Source organism: Alligator mississippiensis, chromosome 1 (genome assembly GCF_030867095.1).
Source record: "Alligator mississippiensis isolate rAllMis1 chromosome 1, rAllMis1, whole genome shotgun sequence".
NCBI lineage: Eukaryota > Metazoa > Chordata > Crocodylia > Alligatoridae > Alligator > Alligator mississippiensis.
Window position 1 is genome coordinate 54,043,974 of NC_081824.1, and position 7,731 is coordinate 54,051,704.

General features: G+C 44.0%; 1 long non-coding RNA gene across 1 annotated transcript; it reads right to left on the minus strand.

Annotated features, from left to right (window-relative positions):
- Positions 1-1,997: 1,997 nt before the first annotated feature.
- On the minus strand, positions 1,998-6,540 carry LOC109285452 (uncharacterized). The gene is made up of 3 exons (XR_002093200.2): positions 6,406-6,540; positions 4,217-4,327; positions 1,998-2,427 (listed from the first exon to the last, which is right to left on the minus strand). It is a non-coding gene; the product is annotated as an uncharacterized LOC109285452 (long non-coding RNA).
- Positions 6,541-7,731: the final 1,191 nt, after the last annotated feature.

Consider the following 7,731-nt stretch of genomic DNA (forward strand, 5'->3'; position numbering starts at 1 on the left):
AATACTACTCAGAACTTTACTTACAAGAAAGAAACATCAACAGTGAATCACTGGATCAAATACCAACTCTACAGGTCATACCAGAGTTAGATGTAGAATCCACTGTAGAAGAGTTAATCAAGGCCATTGATTCATTATCAAGTGGCAAGACTCCTGGAAAAGATGGTATCCCAGTGGAAATTCTCAAGTGCAGGAAAGAAAGCTTGATACCATATCTTCATCAGCTGCTACTCAAATGCTGGAAAAAGTGTGAGGTACAGCAAGACATGCATGATGCAAACATCGTCACTCTGTATAAAAATAAAGAAGATAAGAGTGACTGCAACAACTAAAGAGGTATCTCACTACTAAGTGTAGTAGGAAAAGCTTTCACAGGGGTCATCTTGGTGAGCCTACAACAGCTGGTAAGTCATGTCTACCCTGAATCTCAATGTGGATTCAGGGCTAGAAGATCAACCATAGGCATGATATTTGCCCTGCAGCAACTTCAAGAAAAGGGCAGAGAACAAAACCAACTGCTGTACATCCCTCTGGGGATCCAACCAAAGCACATGACACCATCAGCAGAACAGGCCTATTTGCAGTCCTAGAAAAGATAGGGTGTCCACCAATTGTGTTAAGGCTTATACACTCCTTCCACGACAACATGAAAACAACTGTTCAGTTTGATAGGTCCACTTTGGACAGCTTCGTGATGAAAAGTAGAGTGAAGCAAGGATGTCTTCTGGCCCCTACACTCTTTAGAATCTTCTTCTCAGTACTTCTGAATTGTGTGTTTAAAGACATGTGTACCTTCACACAAGATCAGATGGGAAACTCTTCAACCTGTCACAAGTTAAGGCAAAAACTAAAGTTAGAAAGGTACTTATCAGGGAGCATCTATTCACTGATGATGCTGCCCTTATAGCCCACATTAAAGACTTACGACAGGAACTCATGGATTGCCTCTTAAGAGCTAGCCAAACATTTTCTCTCACTATCAGCATAAAGAAAACAGTTGTACTAGGACAGGGAGTTCCACAAGACCCATTAATCACTCTTAATAAGAACCAGCTAAAAGTAGTCCAAAAGTTCAACTACCTAGGTTCCACCGTGACTACCAACCTCTCACTGTTCTTCACTGGAGGAACTTCATGTTTGCGTCAGAAAGGCTGCCACCACCTTCATCAGATTAACTAAAAGAGCATGAAACAACTCAAAGCTTATCATCAACACCAAAATGCTAGTGTACAAAGCTTGCATAGTCAGCACACTCGTGTGGTGGGGAAATATGGACACCATATATACATCAAAAGAAAAGGTTAAACAGCTTCCAACAATGCTGTATACACTGCATGCTCAACATCAAATGGCAAGATACAGTTACCAATGTAGATGTTCTTCAAAGGGCAAATTTACCAAGTATGACAGACATACTCAAACAGAGAGGACTGTGCTGGATAGATGATCTGAGCAGATTGGAAGATAGGCATATACCCAAGGACATGCTATATGGGGAACTATTGTAGGGAACAAGAGCAACAGGATGTCCCAAGTTTCACTACAAAGACACGTGTAAGCAAGACATGAAGGCATTTGGAATTGATCCTGACCAATGGGAAATCTTGGCAAGTGATGGGAACAAGTGGCATCATTGTCTCCACTTGGGCATCAAAGTGATGACAGGAATCGGCTCCAACATCTGGAATTGAAAAGAGTCCATAGGAAACAAGCAGCTCCTGAACCACCCAATCATGACACACACACTTGCAACCACTGCCATAGATCATGAAAATCTCAGATTGGACTATTCAGTCACATGAAACACTGCAAACCATCTGTGTCATAGGCTACAATATCCACAGTCTCTCGCAGACAAAAGGATGCCAATAAAAAAAGCAGTTAATATATTGTAGTTATTAGTGAACAAATTAGCATTATAAAAATGCTTCATATATTTTTGTGCCTAATGAAGCTAACAAGACTTAATATTCATTTACGGAGACATAATACAAATACACTAATCAATAGCTAGTGTTTATTTTTAGCTTTGTCAAAAGAAGGTACTGAAGTCAATTTTATTTTCAAATTCAGATTTGGTCTCTTTCTGAATGCAGAGGAAATACTTCCCAAGATGTAAGCAAAGAGTACATGCTACATGACATGATAACATCATAATGTTTCACATCACATAATACCGTCATCATCTGTGTTACAATTATTTGAACTGCACCTGAATGAAACCTCAGAGAGTAGTGTAATGGGAGTGGGAGGGAGGGGTCAGGGTATCAGAGGCAGCAGCTTCATGCAGGGGTGCAGGAACAGCTGTGACCACAGTGGTAGCTGATAGCATTACTGCAATTCACACTGCTGGCATTGTGTGGCTGTGCTGAGCATAGAGCTGCCTGGCTATGCCTGTGACTTCAGATAGCATTTGGGGCTGAAAAGCTGCAAAAAAAAAATGGATTCAGAATTACAATTTAATGCGCAGTGTTTCACTTTCCCCTAAAAAATATACCTTTTCCCATAGAAGTTTATGCACCGCACCCTTCATGTTCTTTTACCGGGGATTCCCCAGTGACCAGTGAATTAAAAACCTTTATCTCTAAAACATCCTTATGTTTAGCTAGCAGCTTTTCTCATGGAACATGAAACATATTAAAACAAATGACTTTAGAGGCCCAGGCCTCTAAGATCTAAGATAATAGTCTAGATTTCTCTCCAAAAGAGACATTGTCTGTGATACTAGCATACACTGTACCATAGAATCCCACTATCAGTCACTAGAAGATGATTTACCCACCACGTTGCACCTCATGGTTAGATTAATGATTGCTTCTCTGAGTCACCATATACTTAGTGATCCTGTTTAAGAATTTTCCATTGAAATACTTTTTTACATGGAAAATACTATTTGTTCCACAGGGAAATTATGATCTTGCTATTTTTTCTGTGTTGTTGTTTCTACTAGGTAACCAGGGACCTGATATTTTAGTCCAAACTTTTATATATTGATTTATACAGATATAAATATAAATATATATCTTTAGAGATATATAGATATATATACACACACATACATAGATACATATCTTTAGATAGCTAGCTAGCTAGATAGATAGATAGATAGAGCACTGTTTTGTTTCAACTTCCATTTATCTGGTTTGATGGGACATTGTTTCGTTTTGTCGTCATGTTTTGTTTCGAAGCGCTGTTCTGGTTCGTTTTGCCAAAACTATTTTGCTGTTTGAACATTTTGCCCATAGGCTATAATGGGGAATCATGAAAATGCCTATAACTTTGTCATTTCTTGTCTGATTTGGATTAAAATGGCAGAGATGGTAGCGCCTTCTAAGATCATGAAGCCTGCCAAGTTGCAAGGAAATAGATGTAGGGGTTTCTGGGAAACTGTACCTTAAATTGCTGATAAGCAAAACTTGTGTCCCTTGCCAGCAGTGGCAGCCTCCTGTCATGTCGCATGCAGATATGGGGGCCTGCACTCCTGGGAGGGCTGTGGGGCTATGCTGGATTCCTCCCTGGGGAGCCTGGGCCCTCAGATCTGCATTTGAGATGACAGGAGGCTGCCGCTGCCTCCTGAGACTTTTCACTTGACCCTTTTTGGGGCTTCCAGTGACAATAACCCACCTATAATTTTCCTTGGGTGGTATTCAGTAATTTTGGAAGGTTTTGAGTAGAGAGGACTGGTCATTCTTGAGTTATAAGTGAATATACATACATACAGACACACACTTTATTATATATATACAAATATGAAACTTGGCATGCAGGGGTTTACTGCACTCTGTACATTAAACCTAACTTAGGACTCAGCCAGCTCTACAGTGATGCTTTCCCCAGACTTTGTATTGAAGCTTGGTATCTTGAGTTGAGGAAAGAAGTTTCAGGGAAATTTCACAAATCCCACTCCATCAACTCCTATGTAACATCTTTTTCATTAAACACCAAATTAACCAGGGTTTCCTGTTACTACAAATAGAGACTCCCACTTCAGGTTGAAAAATTAACAAGATAGATAATCACAGATGAACAAACTTCAATTGTCATGGGGCTGAATGGGAGTGCACTAAAGCCAGCTCCTTTCTTTTCTTTTCATTAAATTAATCTTCAGTTCACACTCATCCCAATGAGTACCTTGCATGACCATATTGTTTACAGCTGAACAGTCACTGTTTAAGTTCCTTTTTCTTTGTTTTCTGGTGTTTTCAGATTTGCTTACCCAATTCAATTGCTTTACCCAGCTTCCTAGTATCAGATCAGCAGACTGGTAATGCTGCAGGCTGAGACAAGGTGATTTACTACTTCATACACAGGAGTGGAATCCTCATTCCTATGAAACAACCACTTGCAATGTTATAGCCTGTCGCCATAGAAAGTTTATGTTTGATTGAAAAAGCCTCGGGAGACGCTTCAGAATTAAAGATGCTGGCAATGCAACTAAGTGGCAATCTCCTCCCTCCCCCCAAGAATTGTGCAAGGTGGATTTTCCTTTCATTTAAGGCTAAAAACATTCCTGAAAGGAACAGTTTGTCCTCAAGCTGGCATAATGTTGTACTAAACATTTGCCACTTGCTGTTCTGCAAGCTGTTAAGCTTCCTGTGAAAGCAGAAAGATACCACAGAGCATTCTTTTGTAAACAGAGTCCTTCATCATCTTATTCAAGCACTGTGTCAACACTTATCTGGGAACAAACCAGAGGGAAATTGCATCAGTATGTGGGCTGCAAATGGGGCAAGGGGAACTCATATCTTAAATACACACAACATTCAACCATGAGGCCTTTTTACCAGGAACAGTGTTTTATAAAATAAGAAATTTCTAGCTAGTGATAAGAACTGACACATTAAACATAGGAATAACAGGCAGAAAAACATGAGTATTATAAAGTAGCTATGATGTGGAAAATAAAACAAATGGGAGAGGAAGGAGTGAGATGAATCTTTAAATAGGGTACAGAAATGGGAAAAGATAATACAGGCAACCCCCGCTTAGCGTTCTTAATCGGTTCCTGAAAAAATGAGCGTTAAGCGAAACGAGCATGAAGAGAAACCGAAAGTATTTGACAACCCATGGTGGCGACCACAAGCGTTTTAATGACCCAAGATGGTGACTGTGAGTGTTATAGCAAAACTTGCTGAGTGCTAAGTGAAATTAGGTATCAATTTAAAATGAGCGTTATAGTGAAATAGCGTTAAGCAAAACAGTGTTAAGTGGGGTTGCCTGTAGTCAGGAAGATTCTGGGCAGGGCAATTCTGGGAGCAGAAAGAACAAGGACATGAGGAGCTCCATCCACCTTCCCAGAAAGGAGTAACAGCATGGTGCTGCACCTGCCTAGTTTCTCTTTGACTGTTCATTTATTTATTACTACAGTGTCTTGTAGCCCTGCTCATGAACCAGGACCCCATTCTAGTGGACACTACCAGAGTACAATATGGCTAAGGACAGTAGTTACACATAAACTGGTCTAAGTAATCAGAAACTGGTTTAAACCTGTAACAAAACAGAAGCTCAGTCCACTTAAACTGGTTTCAAAATGGATGAAACTGTTTTAAGATTAACCGGGTTGAATGCAGTATCAGACTGAACTGATTTGGGTCAAACCAGTTTATGAAATTTCTGTCCCAGACCTCTTTCTGGTTCAAGTTAAGTCAGAGTTCCCCAGCATCCCAGCATGCTTTTCAGCCCTGGGCTGGGCTGGGCTGTCTGCTCCAGAGAACAGGTCTGGCCCCACCCCTCTGTTCTGTAGCAGGAGCAGTGAGGGCTGGCTGACAAGGGGATGGGAGGGCACACCCAGCTGGGGATGCATCCCAGTTTACAGGGGGAGGAGGAGGTGGAAGGAGGAGGGACTGCCCCCCCAGCAAACCCCAGGTGGGATCTGGGGCCAGGGAGGGGGGTTAAACACCCCTTCTCCCACTCAAACTTACTGCTGGCTGCAACTATGGACTACAAATACAAGGCACCTAGAAGCAAGAAGACGAAGTGATGAGCAACCCTACAGAGTCATGCTACTGTAATTCTGGACTGCAAATCCCACAAACCCCAGGGGCAGCAGGAAGAGGAAGTGAACACACAGCCAGAACCATGCTCTAGCACCCCCTGGCTTTTGGCCTGAGCCACTGCAGGCATGTGGCTGCATTTCCTGAATCAAAGGTAAATGTCTGCTCACTTCTGTTTCAATTTAATCTGTTCAGCTTAGACTAACCTGCAAACATTGAATTGATTCAGCCTTGGGCTTTTTGATTGTCCGTACCTAGCATATGAGAGAAGTAGCAAAGGGAAATAATGTAGCTACAGCAGTAATTAAGAAGTAGTCAGCCATGTAAGTCTGAAGTCAGCCAGAAGGCAGAGTACATGCATTTTTATAAACTAACTAAATAAGATATATAGAGAGACATGAATGATGCATACCTCTTGAGGCTGGTGGGGCATGGCAACCACCCACAGGCGGTGGTGGTGAGTGGGGACCACCTGCAGGCAGCCGCAGGGACATCAGAGGTGAGGGCGGGCCAAGCGGTGTCTGTCCCCCTGTGCCCCCACTACATGTCGCCTATGTATAGGGAGAGAGAGCACAAGTTTTCATTGGCTGAAGTTCACTTTATCAGATGCTGTGAACAGGTAATTTAAGTGGGAAAGATTCCTACACTTATAATACAACCCCAAAACAATAGCTACTCAAATCAGCAAAGCCAGACTCAGACCTCCCTCCAACCTCCTGTAATACCAGTCCCAGGCCACAGAAAACAGAATCCCTCCAGTTGTCACCTGTAAGGAATGGGTTATGTGGAACATATAATTCTAGTAGAAAATATTACTACATTTTGTACAGAGTCCTGATAAGTAAGGGACAAGCTTGTAAAATAGGGGCGGGCAATTATTTTGGGTGGAGAGCCGCTTACCCAGTTCTGGCAAGCTGTCAAGGGCCGCATGGGTAGCACCCCCCCCCCTTGACAGGTGCCCATGCCCTGGTCACCATCTTGGGACCAATGTCCCAATGTCTTGGGACCAATGTCCCAGGGCCAGAACCAGTGGGGCCCAGAGCAGGGTGCAGGCTGGCAGGGGTCTGTGGAGCCGGGCTAGGCTGCACCAGCAGGGAGAGGGGGGAGCTGGCCTGGCTCCACAGAGTCCCTGCCAGATGGGACCTTGTACCCCTTCCACACTGCTCTGGGAAGTGTTTGCCGCTGCTGCCCACCCAGAGCTCACGCGCTAGGCAACACAGAGGCGGCAGTGGCAAACACTGCCTGGCATGGCAAGCAGGGGGACCAAAGCTGCTGCCACCACATGCAGCCCTGATGGGCAAGCCCAGAGCTGGCATGGGGCCCAGGCTGGTTGCAGGGGCAGGTTACAAGCTGGTGCCCCACATGGGGCAGCCTGTGCCTGCTTAGGACAGCCCTGCATGGGCTATGAGTGGCTGCAGCAGGGGGCACCAGCCACGGGGCAGGCAAGGGACCACTTTTCCCCAGGCTCAGCTTTTCCCCAGGCTCCTTCCCTGCCCTCCCCCCCTTACCTGAGTTTCAGACATAGGGCAGCCGCATGGTCCCAGGCCTGCTGGGGCTTCTGGCTGTGGGGGTGGGGTTGGGCAGGCCCTGCTGTTGCAGGAGTCCACCAGGGCTTCCCCTGGGTCCTACTGCCCCTGGTTCCTGTCATTTTTTATGGGAACCAAGGGCAGATAAATTTTAATTTTCTAAATTTTTTAGGGGCCCCACAGGCCAGATAGAATGGCTTCACGGGCCAGAT